The following is a 15,827-nucleotide window of genomic DNA, read 5'->3' as shown; positions in this document are numbered from 1 at the left end:
GCGTTACTTAGATGGCTAAATACGAAGACAACCGTGTACTGGGATTTAGGTGCACGTTAAAGAAGCCCAGGCGGTCCAAATTTGCGGAGTCGCCCAATGCGGCGTGTCTAATAATCGTATCGTGGTTTTGGCACGTAAAATCCCGCCATTTATTTAAATTACTCACATGTAAACTATAGTTGGACACTGCTTACATTTTTTTAAATTGTGCAATTCTCATTAGTTTTTTTTTTTAGATATGAATGGCATCAAATGAAAATCTACTAGGAGCAGTCACTACATTTTAACTTCCTTAAATGCAACAAGCCTTATCAATACTGATGAAGTAACTGCCGAAGAAAGCGAATTCTTCGCTCCTATGTGTTTAGATTCAAGCTCCCTAGCTATAGCTCACTGTGAAGCAGGTTTTAGTGTTTGTCTCTAACTGAAAGGGAACTGGCGTGCGACTTCATAAGATAAAGAAAAGCAAGACACTGAGCTTGTTCTAACATGGGTCCTTGAGCCAGCTGGAAACGAGGAAAATACGTAGTCTATCCTCCTTTTTTCCGTTTTTTTTTTCAGTTACGTAATGCATGGGCTGGGCCTGAGCTCAGTGCTCCATTTGCATATATGGCAGTTTGCCCAGACACCGCGCGCTCCCCCATGGGATACCACGGGCTGGCCGCCGTCGACTTTGACATTCATCGAGAGGAAAGCTGGCTGCTGATAAGAATGACTCTCTTTCAGATCGCATTCACACCAGCGAGACGAAGAAACCGCGCACTGAAGTTTGTCGCAAAGCGATGGTCGGAAGCGGCCGCATTAGTCGCAAAGCGGCTGATTTCGCGAATCTTCACACGTTCCCTTCAGAACTAAGCGCCTCGAAAAGCAGACATAGGGGGGCGCTACTCTCACCTAACGACCATTTTATGAAAAAACAAACTAAAAAAAATCGTAGATATCAAGTTGACATCTACAACCGTACATGCGGCAACGTTCAACTTCAACTTCAACTTTATTAATTATTCTAGTACACACTAGAAACGTCCTCCAAGCTCAACTTCAACTTCAACTTTATTAATTATTCTAGTACACACTAGAAACGTCCAGCCAAGCTGACATACGCAGCTTGGCTGGACCCGAGAGACGTTGTTGTACATGGCAGGGCGATAACAAGGAGTACTTTATAACATATAACATCAAACGTCGAACAAAAACAATTGTAACGTTTTTAAGTGTAAACCTATTGACAGGATAATTGTCTTGCGGTACACAAAAAACAACATTCAATAATATTGGATAAGATGAACAAAAAGATCATCAAAGGGCACCACATAGTTAGAATCATTATCAATCAAATATATATGTTTACATGTGAAGAAAACACATCTTCAATTCAATGCGACAAAAATTTGCAGTGTCAGCGTAATTATTAAGGATTTTTGGTAAATTGTGCTTAATAGATTGTAATTTGTATTCAGTGCGAAGACGTGGTACGTACCAAGGATCAGGGTTTCTTAGATGTACTGGTATTTTATGGCGCTGCAAGGCCGCTATGAATGTAAGCCAATTCCTTAACTCTTTTTTTCGCAAAATAAAACACGATAAAACGCGATATTCGTAATAGCGGTCTACCCAGACAACTTGGTATTTCTCTGACAAAGTTTTTCTCGTCGATAGGGGATTGGTGCTGGCAATGTGCCGGAGGAGCGCCTTTTGTAATGTAATTATTTTATTCGTGCCTGTTTGTGTTGCGGTCCCCCATACTAAACTATAATAATTAAATTGAGAGGAAAACAATGCGTGATAAATTTGTAACTTGGTTTTTACCGGCACTAGAGCTCTACAGCGAGCCAGCACCCCGGCTACTACGGAAAATTTACTGCGAAGTGAATTAAAATGAGCCTCCCAATTTAGATGACAGGAAAATGTTATACCAAGTACTTTATGTTGGTTAACTAGATTAATATTGTTATCTAAATAAGTTATTGAATGTTCCAGTTCATTAATTTTATTTCTTGCTCTAAAAATAACCGATTTCGTCTCAGCAGGATTAATTCTGATTCCATTTAACTGTGACCACTCAGACAGATTACGTAGCAGTGCATTATACCTAATAATTAGTTCGTTTGCAGCCTTTCCGGTAAAGACTACAGTGCTATCATTGCCATATATAAAGAAATCAACTGTAGCATCAATATTTACTCAGTTATTAACGTATACATTAAATAATAGTGGGCCCAAAACACTTCCTTGTGGCACCCCGTGTTTAATTGACAAGAAAGAAGATTGGACATTATCGATACATACACATTGATTCCTATTTTTCAAGTATGACTTCATCGAGGCGAGGGGACCGCCGCGAACTTTATACATAGAAAGTCTAGATATAAGAATATCATGACTGAGGCAATGAACGCTTTGCTGAAACCAATGAAAATCCCGAGGGCGAAATTCCCATCGTCTATAACTAACACAATATTTTCTTTCAAGGATAAAAGAGCTGTCTCCGTAGATCTTCCCTTTCTATAGCCAAATTGCGAATTTCTTATAATGTCATGTTTGTCTAGAAATTTTTTAGGCGCGTAAAAATAATTTTTTCTAATGCTTTGGGAAACATTGGTAGTACAAATATTGGCCGGTAATTGGATACTTTATTTACATCACCGTGTCTGAATAACACCGTAATAACAGTAATGCATTCGAATAACTCTCTGAACACGACAGAACTAGCAACTTCTTGGTGCTGCCCTTGCGGAGAAGAAAAAGGCCGGATGGAAATACGTCTGGGTCAGCTCGGGTAAAATTTTGGCACGGAAACATGAACAGACCGATGCCATTCGAATTGCAAACAAAGAAGATATCGCCCGCATCAAATAATCTTAGACACCATTGTGTTAGTCCGGGTTTTTCATTTAATCAGTATGATGCTCAACTCAGCCTCTTTCATTACTGAATCGTCCACACTAAAATCAAATCTTCGATATTTACACCCATGTTTTTCCTTATTACACTTAAATGTCCGTAGCATGAGGAACAAAAAAGATGAGCTCGACATTTGAGTAAAGTCCGTGCAAGTTAATTTTGACGCATTCATGTTCACAGAAACGTAGTTAAGCAAAGATGAGCTTCCCATTGTTTTACTGATTATATGCCAATACGATTAGACAGAACTGGTAGACGTGGTAGCCTCATTATTTATCTACAACGAAAGTATGCATATCATATTGCTGATGAGTTTACAGTTATGAATAGGGATATAGAGCGCCTAACGGTGGAAACCAGCACGTTTTTAATTGCTGATCCGTACAGACCACCGACTGGATACAAGCGGCATTTCCTACAGCATTTAGAAAATGTAATATTCTATTGTATTAATACTAATAAGCAGTTCTTTCTCTTGGGAGGTGTAAACATCGACACGTTGGCCGACGACTCTTCTGCGCGTCACTTGATGAATCTCTTATCCTCTTATGGGTGCGAAAATGCTATTTCTATGCCAACCCGAATTACTTCACAAAGTTCTACTTCTATAGATATATGTGTTTCAAACCTGAATGCATCAGATTTCACAGCAGGGCCATTATCATGCGACATCAGTGACCATCTTCCTGTATTCTTTGCCACACAACACACCCTAACCACGAACTATAAACGCAGCAGGCTAGAACATAGGGTGGTGAATGACTCTTCGTTAAGCTATTTTCATTCTTTAATTGAGCGGGCTGACTGGTCAAATGTGTACTTACAGCAGGATGCAAATTCTGCGTATGATATTTTTCTTCGGGTCTTTCTTAGTTGCTACAATGATGCATTTCCACTGAGAGAGTATAAGAAATGCAATCGGAAAATTAAAAAGCCCTGGATTGACATCGCCCTACTAAAACGCATCAAGAATAAAAATAATATGTTCCACAACTTCATCAAATGCAAAGACGGTGACTTGTTCAAAGAATTTAAAAAACATCGCAATCAATTAAACGCTGATATAAAGAAATCCAAACTTGCATATTATGAAGCAATGTTTGCTAGGATAATAACGGATTCGGCAATGATCTGGAGTCAGGTAAATTACCTTAATGGCAGAAACTCATCGCCGGTTAAGGCTGACCAAATAGTATTCAATGACTCTATAGGAGGCAAGACGCTAGCGGATAAAATTAACGAGTATTTCATTAATGCAGCCGTACCCCAGCCGTCTATTCAACAAAGTGGGCTCTACATGCCTTCTCGTCGAGTGAATTCATTTGTTTTGAATGCCGTTACCGAGAGAAATCAATGGTCTTATAATACGCTTAAAAAATAATGTCGCAAGTGGGTATGATTAAATTAAAGTTGAACCTGTAAAGCGAGTGTCATTAATTATCAGCCCTGTCCTAGCCTATCTCATTAGTCTCACATTTTCTACTGGAGTCTTCCCAGATAAATTAAAACTGGCCAAAGTAATTTCAATACACAAAGGAGGTAGAATTGACGATATTACGAATTACTGGCCAATCTCAGTGCTACCGGTGTTTTCAAAGATTTACGAATTGTCAATCAATAACAGGCTGTCAAAATATCTAACCAAGTATCATATAGTATCACCCTCACAGTATGGTTTTCAGAAAAATAAGACAACTCAGGACGCTCTTCTTGCCGTCAAGCAGCAAATAATCAGAAATTTTGAAGATCAGCTCTTCACCTTACGAATATTTCTCGATCTGCTCAAAGCTTTTGATTCCGTTGACCACGAAATCTTAGCTATAAAATTATATTGCTATGGAATTCGTGGTATCACATTGGATCTTATCAAGAACTACTTATCGTTTCTGCGTCAGTTTGTTAAAATATACTGAAGTTCTTCAAAACAGCTTGACATTAAACTAGGTGTCTCGCGAGCTTCGATGTTAGGCCCGTTACTTTTCCTCTATTATGTGAATGACATTACGGAACTACAAAGAACAGCTACAATAACCATGTTTGCAGATGACACTAGTTTATTCTTTACAGGTAGAACACTGCATGACATTGAACAATCGGCCAATCTGTATTTAAATGATTTATCCACATGGTTGCAACAAAACAAACTTCAGTTGAATGCAGTAAAAACAAAGTACATGATATTTAATCCAATCAATAAGCATAAAAAATGATTAAATTACAGTACAGAGGCCATAACTTCGAACAAGTAAGTGTGCAAAAGTTCCTTGGGGTATGGTTGAGTGAAGAGTTGTCTTGGACCCCTCAGGTCAATCATCTGCTCTCCAAACTCGCGACGTCTGTTGGATGTATAAGAAAAATAGCTCCTCTTCTACCTCTTTGGCTAAAGCAATCACTATATTACTCCGTGTTCTATTCTAAACTTTTGTATGGCATTCTGGTCTGGGGGTCAACGACAAAAGGGAACTACGATAGGCTACGACTGCTGCAAAAACGTGTCCTCCGGATTTTTGTGAATCACACCGGCCTTATTGGTTTGTTGCCGACGCAACCACTTTTTCCTAGATTTGATGTTTTACCTGCAAATATAGTCTATATATGGATACTCGCACAGCAAATTTATAAACTGAAACTCCACAGTATTTACACACCTGTCTTGGCGCAATACGATATCCGTAACCCTAAACGCAGAAATAAAAAAGTCAGAACAAATTATGGGAAACAAGATCTGGAATATCAGGTAATAGACATGTTAAATAACTGTGCTTCTATTTCGGATTTCTGCCTACCCAGAAAAACGCTCAAACGTGAACTGCACTCAATTTTGTTTTCCGTTGAAATTGTTAAGTTACAATGATAAATGTAAATTCCCGTTTCAGTTGTTGACTTCCTTTTAAGTGTTTTTGTGATATGAGCGAATCTTCAATGTTATCTTTAAAAATAAACTGTCCATAGTGCTTAAGAACACCCATATTGTATATGATGTATGATGTATGTATGGTGTATACGCTGTATGCGTGTGCTATTTGTAACGCCGCTTCTCTTTTGTTACCAGCTCTCTGCTGTACTGCTGTAGACTGCTCCTTTTGTTACGGGGGCAGAGACCGCGTCAAGCAATCATGCCTTTAGTCTCTGCCACCCGCAGGATTATGTGATTTTCCTGCAAATAAAAACTGACTGACTGACTGACTGACTGACTGACTGACTGACTGACTGACTGACTGACTGAAAGAAACTAAAAAAAAAACATGCATGGAAAGAAAATAACGTCCACAGAAGTACACCGTTTAAGACATTTGACGAGCTGTTGCAAATTATTTTTCTGTTGATGAATATTTTCGGTCACTCATCAAGTCAAGGAGAAGTTCCTGCGCAAGCTATTTTCGTCCTTATTGTACGCAAAGGCAGCTGCGTTGTGCCCAGGCAGGTTGCCCCACGCTTTCTGCTTCAAATCAGTAGACCCGGCTATACAATTCAAAACCGGAGGCGAGTGTGACAAAAGCCTTTGCTTCCTGGAGGTCCTCGTACACTGATCGAGGCAGGGCTCTCCTTTCCTCGACAAAGGAAGACTGCACTCATACAGCCAGTTATCTGAATTTTCGATCGTGCCACCCGGCGTGACACAAGCAGTCGCTTGTCGCGTCGCTCGCGACACGGGCCACTCGCATCTGCTCGAACGACGGCGAAATGGAGAATGAAATGAAGACAATTCGCCACGAATTGTGCGCAAACGGGCGCCCTAAGAAATTGTCACTCGTATTGAACACCGCGTTTGCTGTCCTCCACTGTCTATAGCGAAATCGTTCTGAAGACGCAATGACATTCTGCACGTATACCTGACGTGTCAGCGAGGCACAGAGTCGTGCCTGTTTAAGATACGATCTACTAATCGCATACGTGCTATCCCGCGAACGAAGCAACCAACAAGTGAATGTAAAAGACCGGCTCGAGTGCAACGATTACAATGGTGTGCTGTACTGCACCTGCCTGCAACAGCAATTTTTCGTTCTGCTTGCTGCGCTATACTGTTATACGACTGAAAAAAAAAGGGGGACAGACACACATGTGTGCATCTGCGCACACGCGTGTCTGTCTCTTTTTTGCTATTCGTATAACAGTATAGCGCAGCAAGCAGAACGATGTCATACCAACGAGCCCCACAGTCGAAGCTTTATTGCAACAGCATCGGCGAGGCGGTTCTGAAAACACGAAACATTAAGGAGCACCTGCAACAGAATGAAAGTGTTCAACGCCCTTGCCGGGTACGTCCATAGTCACAATCGTCCCCACGTAGATTGGGATAACGCGGCCATCATATCCAAGGAAAAGAATGGGATGTATCGGCTTCTGATGCAATGTGTGGCGAAGCGGTACCGCACCGGCTTCTGCGTCCACGTGCCGCTTCCCCGCTTCTCAACATGAGCTCCGGCGAAGATAAGAACACTCTCGCCATCAGAAGCTAGAAAAACCTCGTGCCCAGCCTGAAGGGGATGAGTTGCTGTAATGTGTCTCGACTGGAAGCATTAAGCCATGCTTTCCCAGAGATGCTTATTAACCTTGACGACGGCCGGCACTATCAAGAATAAAGATATAAACCTAATCTTTATCGGCTCTCACTCGCCACGTCACATTTTGGCGTAGAAACGACTAACGACTCTTCTCTGTCTTAGTGTGACGAAGGAACCCGTACTAGCTGCGAAACTGCTGTTTCTTCATCTTGACTTGGTCAGTTACCGTGACTATTCGTCATCATCTTATCTGACGCGACAAATTTTCGTCCGACTCGACCTAATACTTTCCTTTTATACGGATATGGATACGAAGAAACTTATTCAACGTTCTTCGTAGCCGGGGGGTATCGTTACCTTTTATATCTTTATTTCGGCTCGCATGGCGGCCGGCAATTTTCGTGTCTCCGATGAAAGCTGCGTGATTGGCCAGGGGGCCAAATGAGGGCATTCACGACGAGTCACAAAGGCCGTCCCTATCATCCTATACAACAACGCACCAGCGTCCACTGTTGGCGCAAAAAGCGCCGGCTCTCACGCGGGCCGAGCATGACGTTTCAATCAAGGGGCATCGTACCATTTTCTTCATAAATATATCTTAGCAGGCAGTATTACAGATCTTTTTCTCTGCTCGGGTGTGTTGTACTTTCGTTGACACTTTGTTCCGACGATAAGTGTACACCAACTTGCCCGATTCTCCGTTCTATTACGATAGGTTGAACTCGCTCACTGGCCGCTTTCTTAGCTTGTTCCCAATTCGCTTATCTTTAGCAGCTGAGTGGCAGCTGCGAAAAGAACGAAATGACGTAGATGATCTAATGTGAAAGCTGCCTATACCAGCGCAGAATATTATGAAACATATTTATTCGGCGAGCCCGTGCCCTATAGACCAAGTTACAACTAGACGGCGGCGAAAGTAAATACGCACGGATGGCAGCCGTGAAATCGCATGCCGGCTACTTGCGTCTGGGGGCTGTTACAATGCGCCATGAATGTCCTATAGATGCGCTCCGGGTGCACGGGTAAACTCTAGAACATGCGACAAACAGACTGACCATTTTTAACTTTTACGGAAATTTTAAATATCATCTGTTCAAGATAAAATAATTCCAGTCCTTAAGCTGGATTATTCATGGAGGCGGGCATTACATGCACGATAAATAGAAAAACACGTTAAACTAATTCAAACTTCACTAATGAACTTCTTAATTAATTACCTTAAGGCCCATATATCAATTTACGAATTGCGGCCGGTGAGTTTGCAAGCCGTACCCACCTGGAATGAATTTCCACAATGACACGAGTTTAGAGATATGCGCTATCAAACTGGCCGTAAAAATACACTATTGTTCCGCTTACTTTCTTAATAAAACTCTCTTTTATGCAGTGAAACCCCGAACTAGCTGGAACGTTCTTGTATTTCGTCCCACACTTTGGGAAATAATACCTCCAAATTCTTGTAATTATGCAAAATCATTTCAAGTGCATCCGTCTTGCGAACTCACCAGGTACAACGCGTAAATTGCAATATATGTGCAGTAAAGTAATTAATTAGGAAGTTAATTAGCGAATCATTGTTCATTAGTTAAAGATGTGTTTTGATTTCTCGTGGATTTTTCGGTGTCTGCTTCCTCGAATAGTACAGCTCGAATAGTATCTGCCACAGGCGATGCTCTTAAATTCCGAAAAATTTGAAAATAATCACCCTGTCTCTGAGAGGGCATATAAATTACCCCGTGCCCAACGACATTCAAGAATCATGCGCAATCTTAAATAGGGAGTGCGACGTCACGGGACAGCAGAGGTGTGACCAGCAGAGATCGAATCGTACACTATTAATTCTGTGCCCAATAATGCCAGCTTTTGGTACAAACGTTGTCGCGTTGATATTTCTAATCGTTTTTGAAAACTGAAAGGTATTAAGGCTCTGCCCAGAGGTTACAGCCTACATGTATACAGGTTTCAGCCCGTGTATGGAATCCTTACGTGGTGTACCTCTGCGGTGTCCTAACAATTGCATTTTATCATTTAAGCACCGCAGAGGACAAGGGGGACAAAAGCGTGGCAGTTTGGGCGAGTTGGTATGTCATGACTGTTTTAGGCTTGTAGTGCAGCTCAGAAAGAGCAAAAAAAGGAAGGAGGTAGGGGTAATCAAAGGGACCGGAAAACATAGTGAGCGCTAACTTCCAACTGATGGTTTATTTCGTGACACGAGACTACTTATACACTCGGCAAACCATGTGACATCAAGAGATGACAAAGAAACCAAGCAACAAAACCTATAGTAACCAAGTGACAAGATATTCAGACAGCCTGTGGCTGCAGTCGGAGATACGCCATTTTATTGCTGGATAATGATAATGAAGGTGAGCTTACGCATGCATGGCCCAGACCAATGATAGCCTTTGCTTCGATGATTTCTCTTGAAATTATTATTATTATTATTATTATTATTATTATTATTATTATTATTATTATTATTATTATTATTATTATTATTATTATTATTATTATTATTATTATTATTATTATTATTATTATTATTATAAGAGATGTGCATGTATTATACCATTTTTTCAAAGACAATTATCTGCTCTCATACGTGCCTCATCACGAGCGAGAGCGTGCCAGTTTCAACATTTCTGACCTTCCGCATTACGATTGGAAGCAAAACATTTTTGCATATATGCCTACAGACGAGCTTAGATATTTTAGTATCGTGAACCGTCACTAGTAACGGTAGAAACAATAAGCTAACGGATTCCCGAGTCATCTTGAGTTCTTCCTACACTACTATCTCTCACTGCGCAATCGCTTCATTGGCACAGGTTACCTAGTCAGTCGTTTATTACGTCTTAAAAAGTTGCTGATCGCCGGTTATTTAATGTAAATGTTACAGACCTCGACAATAGCAATGACAGCTCTCAATGCTTGAAATTTTACAAGTACTAAGCTTCGTTTGCGGCATACATAATACATAACGGCGCTTTGCGTTCTTCAATGCATTTCACAACAATAATGAACTGGCCTGGCCAGAAAAGTCCAATGTTAAAAAGACTAAATCTAAATTTTTATACCTTCATATTTCAGTGAAACGTATTGCCTACAATTTTTTGCCTACATTGTCCTACAGGCACCCGTGTGGTTTTCTTGTGGTTTCTGATTTAGTGATTAGGTCCATTGAAAATAGATCACGAAAGGGCCGGCTACCTTAATTGCCCCCTATGTACCCAGGCGACAAAACAAAATGGCGTATAAACAAAAAGCATAGTCGTAAAAGCGAACTATCCAAAGTACGAAATTTCGCCTACCTCGAGCGTAGCCCGGTATACTTATACACAGTCAAATCAATTTATATACCAGCAACATACAACCGTCCAATAAGTGAACATGACCAGAATATCTGCACAGTCACTGCTGCAGAAATGAACAAGAAAAATCACTAGAGATACCGGCAAGCAAACAAAAAAAAAATATCTATGGGTGTTCACACGAGCGTGCACAAAGACAGTTGCTGAAGACATTCATGGTACTTCGTCCTTCACACACACACTTCACACTTCGTCCTTCACGCGGTCACTATGTACTAGAATATAAGAAAGGCGGCGTGGCGTTGTTGAACAGCCCCGGAGCCGTATTCTGTAACTCTTCGGTTTTCCAAGAATTCGCTTTGCGAGCAGCAACTGGTTGCCGCATGGGTGACGCCATCTCCTCCGGGCGCTCACGCATATTATGATGACGTCACGCGCACGTCAATTATGCGGAAGCCGAATCCATCGTGTGGTACGAAACGAAACGGCGCGAGACATGCTCCGGTGTGACCCGAAGGTGCAGTGTGCCGTGTGCAAAGCCTTCGCGTGCAGTGTGCACGTGCGAGATCGGCGTTCAGAGTGAAACGGCGGCGATGCTGATCGCTGTGGCGCCTGTGTTAGTGTTCAGTGAGAAAAGTATAACGCCGTGCATCAGCACAAAAATGCATACATTAAGAAGTCAAGACGTTTAATCGGTATATATAATAGTGTAAACGTAGATTATTAGTAGCTTTATAAGCCACAAGGAACAAGTTAAATTTAAAGGAAAAAGAAATTACCATAGAGAATATCCATAGGGATGCATAGTGATTCATAGAAAACACACGGGAAAGCTTATAGTAGGCGTGGGCGAAATGGTCTTTGGGGATGCACCAACTTGAAATATGGGGGTGGGCGAAACCTAATTTTGGGGGTCTGTCAACTTAATATTTGCGAGTGGGCCTACTTAAATTTAGACAGGGGCCACCTTGAATTTGGGGCTATGCTTAAGCACCGCCAGTGCTATTTCTGCACACCGACTTAAACGTCCTCCCACCTTGCGGCACAAATGGGTCAAACACACTAACCAAAATATGCTAAACCACTCTCCGCCAGAGTGTCACACACGTATCATAATGAAAAACACAAACCTCATCAATAGCATCAACAAATCATTTTTTTATTCACTAAGTGTTGCTAATGTGCAATATTTCGCTTGTTTGTGACGTTGATTTCCAGAAAAAAAAAACTGCGCGCCGATTGCGCTCCGTCCTTCCTCTGGTTCTCATTACGTCAACGGACCGCCCAAATGTGAGGCTGCAACGCCAAATCGAAATCTTCGGAAAGCGAATCGTTACAGAATACGGCTGCTGTTCTGTGAAACGTTCATATATATATATATATATATATATATATATATATATATATATATATATATATATATATATATGTATTATTTATTCATTTATTTAGCCGTCTTTTAGACGCTGATTTCCTACATGAGAGAACTAGAATCACAAGCCAGGTTCAACTTCCCCAAGCAAACCGTTGCTTGCGAGTGACGCCGTTGTGGAGAGCTCTCTGTAATCTTTGACCACCTGAGTATAGGGCTGGCGCTGTCGGGAATCGAACGTGACTTCGCGGCCAGCTGCAGAGGAGAATGTATCGTTGGAATGAGACGAGGCGTGGAGGGCAATGCAATGCAGGGTAACATTTCCCGAAAACTGCGTCGTCATAAATTACTCTCTATGCTGTTCATTGTTAAATTTTCTATTTGATTTTTACAAGATTTTATCGTCCAGTGTCTACATTTCTGAAATGCCTCCGCCAATGGACGCGAAATATTCATCAGCCACCTTTCTCAATGGAAAGGTCTACGCACATTACAACAGCTTCGAAAAACGAAGTGTTACGGTCATGATGAAGGAAGTACGGGAGCTTGCACTGCTACGTTTCGCCGAAAGCAACGCGCGAACAGTCGCCAGGCGGTCACGTTGTTACCGGCTGCGAAGAACTGAAATCGCTGCTGGAGCGGGCACCGACGCCGACACTCACCGTGACGAACCTCTGGTTCAGCCCACCGGCTTGCGCTCCTCCTCACGATGTCAAACAAGCGGTGTCGCGCCGCGTGACAAGCAAGCCGGCGCGCCGCTCTCGCTCTACCTGGCCGGACCGGGCAGACTCTGACGCCCGCTCGTGAGAGGAGGGAAAAATGAGCTACGATGGTTGCGTCGTCAAAATGGAGAGTGAAATGCGCGCTCTCTCCCCTACGCCGTCATTAATACGTGCATGCGTGTCAGGGTCGAATTCGACGGAAGCCATCCGCCGCATTTTCCTTGTGAGCGCGAAGCGGTAATCCCGCGAAAGAAGGAAGAATACGGCAGTGACCATGGCAGTCGCTGCGGCGAAGGTCCGCGCCAGATTTGTCGAGACATTCTAGCACCTGTCTTAGGGCTCTGCGCTCGAAACGCATCGCTACAATCTGATATTCAGCACCGTTGGTTTTCTTCCTATATATTTGCGCAGGCGCGCATTAACGCGACGTCCCTGCCATGGAGGGAGCGTCGTCTAAACTTTGCGGTTTGTCGCTGCAGACTGAGCTTGCTTCCGGATGATAGCGAGCTCTACGACTAAAGCGCACCATGGGACGAGGAGCTTGGCTCAGAAAGGCTCAGAAAGGTTAAGCACAAGTAATGCACAGTAAAAAAAAATGCGCAGGTGACAATTTCACCGAAAGGAACACGAAATTTTCAAGAAATCACTAACTAGCTCATGACTTTTAATATGTCCCTTCTAAATGTTAAACCGACGTGGTAGCCTAGTGATTATGGTGCTCTGCAGCTGAGTTTGAGGTCGGGCGTTTGATCGTTGCCGCTGCGATCGCGTTTCGATGGGGCGAAATTGCAAAAGAAGAGAAAACAAACCCTCGTGTACTTTGACTATCCGTTGGCCCCGATGGTCCAAATTAATCCGGTGTCCTCTAATGGAGCAGTGCACGGGCCCGGGCAGTTCCGCAAGCCCGGGCCTGATAAAGTAAATAATGGCGGGCCCGGGTTGAACCAGGCCTCATGCTCTAGGGCCTGCACAGGGCCAGGGCCTGTTCATTGATGAGCTTAGTTAGGACTGTCAATTACACGCGGACACCCAGCATAGATCCAAGGCATCCAGTTCAACTGACAAGTTCGAAAAACTGGCTCTTTATTACCTTAACGAAGAAAGCTTTAAAAAAAGAGTTGCAATTCTTTCTTGTGTACTCTTCTTGTCAAGATTGTTCCAATTGTTTTTGTTACGTCGAGGATAAGGTTTCTTCTCGCAAACGAGAAATCTGCTCCAAAACGCTCTTAATACGGTCTCACTGTCGTAGCTCTTTGCCATTGCAGTATTTGCTGGCTCACGATACAGTTATTGAGTTGCGATTGTGTCACTTTACTGTATATTAATTCATAGCACCGCATTCGCGATTGCTCTATGGCCCCCGCTGTACACACAGACGGCCACCACCTTGACAACATTCGAAGTGTCGTTTGTGGGCCTTCAACTTATACGTGAGAATTATTTCGTCATGGGCTCAGCAGGGTTCGTACGGCAGTGCATTTCCCCACTTTCATCTTTTGTCGCACCCAAGTTGGGACTTCGGCGTTTGAACTTTCAGCAGTTTTTGGACCTAATATACCAGCGCCGACCGTCGTTTCGGTAAAAATCATATCGAACCGCGCATACCATATCACTCTTTTTGTCACCAAAGTTGCTTTTCCCTTGTGTTCCATTCTTTACAATGTTATGCCTCGAAATTTTAAGAATGACTGCCCACAAACAAATGTCATGTGAAAAAGACACTGACGCCATATACCTTTTATGTTAGATCTTTTCAGACTGGATTAATAAAAGAGCTGTTGCATAATATTACGGTTACCTAAGCTGCAGTTGCCCGGAAGCGTGAGAAGCAGTCCGGGATCTTTGAATGATATCGCTTTCCACTTTTAAAGGCGAAGCTTCAGAATTCTCCAAATTTTAAACTGAAGCTTTCTTTGCTCCTTCGACTTTCCGCCGCCGCTGCCGTCGTCGTCGTCGTCTTGCACACTGTTAACGCCGGCCATGTAGGGACGCAGTTGGGACGCGCGCCACTAACGCCGGCCGCGTCGAGACGTGGCCGAGACGTGGCCATGTGACAAAAACATTAAACGCATGCGCTGACGGGGTTTTGTTTCATGGCATTTGTTTATGAGCTGTCATTCAAAATTCCAAGGAATAATGTAAATACTGTAAGAGGTATGCGCCACGTGGAGGGCCTGCGCGGTTGTGGTTCAGAAAAAAATTGGAGGACGCTTAAGCTTCGCCTTCAAGAGTGGAACGCGACAGCGTTCCCGTCGACCCGCCAAGGGGTGTAAGACAATGCGCTACGGCGCAGCGATCACTTACGAGGCGCCCCGCATTGGACTTTTCGCCCACCTATCACGCGGTGAGCGTCGAGCAACGCAGCGTTCGGCGCGGCAACGAAACGTGCGCCTCAGCAAACGGAACGAACCAAAGAACTCGTTGTCTCGGAGGGGGAAGCGATGTACGCCAGCCAAACGTAGTGATCGGCACGGGCAGAGAGATAGATAGATAGTGATCTAAAGAAAGGAAGGACGCTTGATTACGCAACCCGTGAGGGAGCATGGCGAAGCATCGTCAGGGGAGAGGGTGTCCGGGCCGCGACGCGCCTCGCACCGGTCCCCGCACAGCCCAAATGCGCGCGTGGCGCGCCACCTGTCGGGGCAGCGCCGTACATTGAGAGGAAGGGGTCTTCTGTGTAGCAGTTGCGGAAACGCCCTTCCCTACTCGTGTAACTGCGACTTCTGTAAGTTACATGGTCATAATTACCGATATACACCACAGTATCACTTTCTACGGCTCGTTTCTAAGGCAACACCGCATTCACTAGAGGCGCTTTTGTAACGCTTTGAAGCATCGAACTCGTGGCTGAGTGGTAGCGTCTCCGTCTCACACTCCGGAGACCCTCATTCGATTCCCACCTCGCCCGTCTTGCAAGTATTTTATTCATGAAGTGCCTCCCGGGATTTATCGCTCACGGCCAAAGCCACCCACGCCGACCCCGACGCCGACGACACCGGCTTTTCTGCGACAC

General features: G+C 43.5%; 1 protein-coding gene across 1 annotated transcript in view; it reads right to left on the bottom strand.

Annotated features, from left to right (window-relative positions):
- The window catches only part of LOC142564043 (acetylcholinesterase-like), a 30,082-nt gene extending 17,177 nt beyond the window's left edge, over positions 1-12,905 (bottom strand). The window contains exon 1 of the mRNA XM_075674860.1: positions 12,755-12,905. The gene's annotated coding sequence lies outside the window, so the exon portion shown is untranslated. The remainder of the gene's footprint in view (positions 1-12,754) is intronic.
- Positions 12,906-15,827: the final 2,922 nt, after the last annotated feature.

The sequence above is a fragment of the Dermacentor variabilis genome, chromosome 11, assembly GCF_050947875.1.
Source record: "Dermacentor variabilis isolate Ectoservices chromosome 11, ASM5094787v1, whole genome shotgun sequence".
NCBI classification, from domain to species: domain Eukaryota; kingdom Metazoa; phylum Arthropoda; class Arachnida; order Ixodida; family Ixodidae; genus Dermacentor; species Dermacentor variabilis.
The sequence above is the reverse complement of the archived record's forward strand: the minus strand, read 5'-3'. Positions and strand labels throughout refer to the sequence as shown.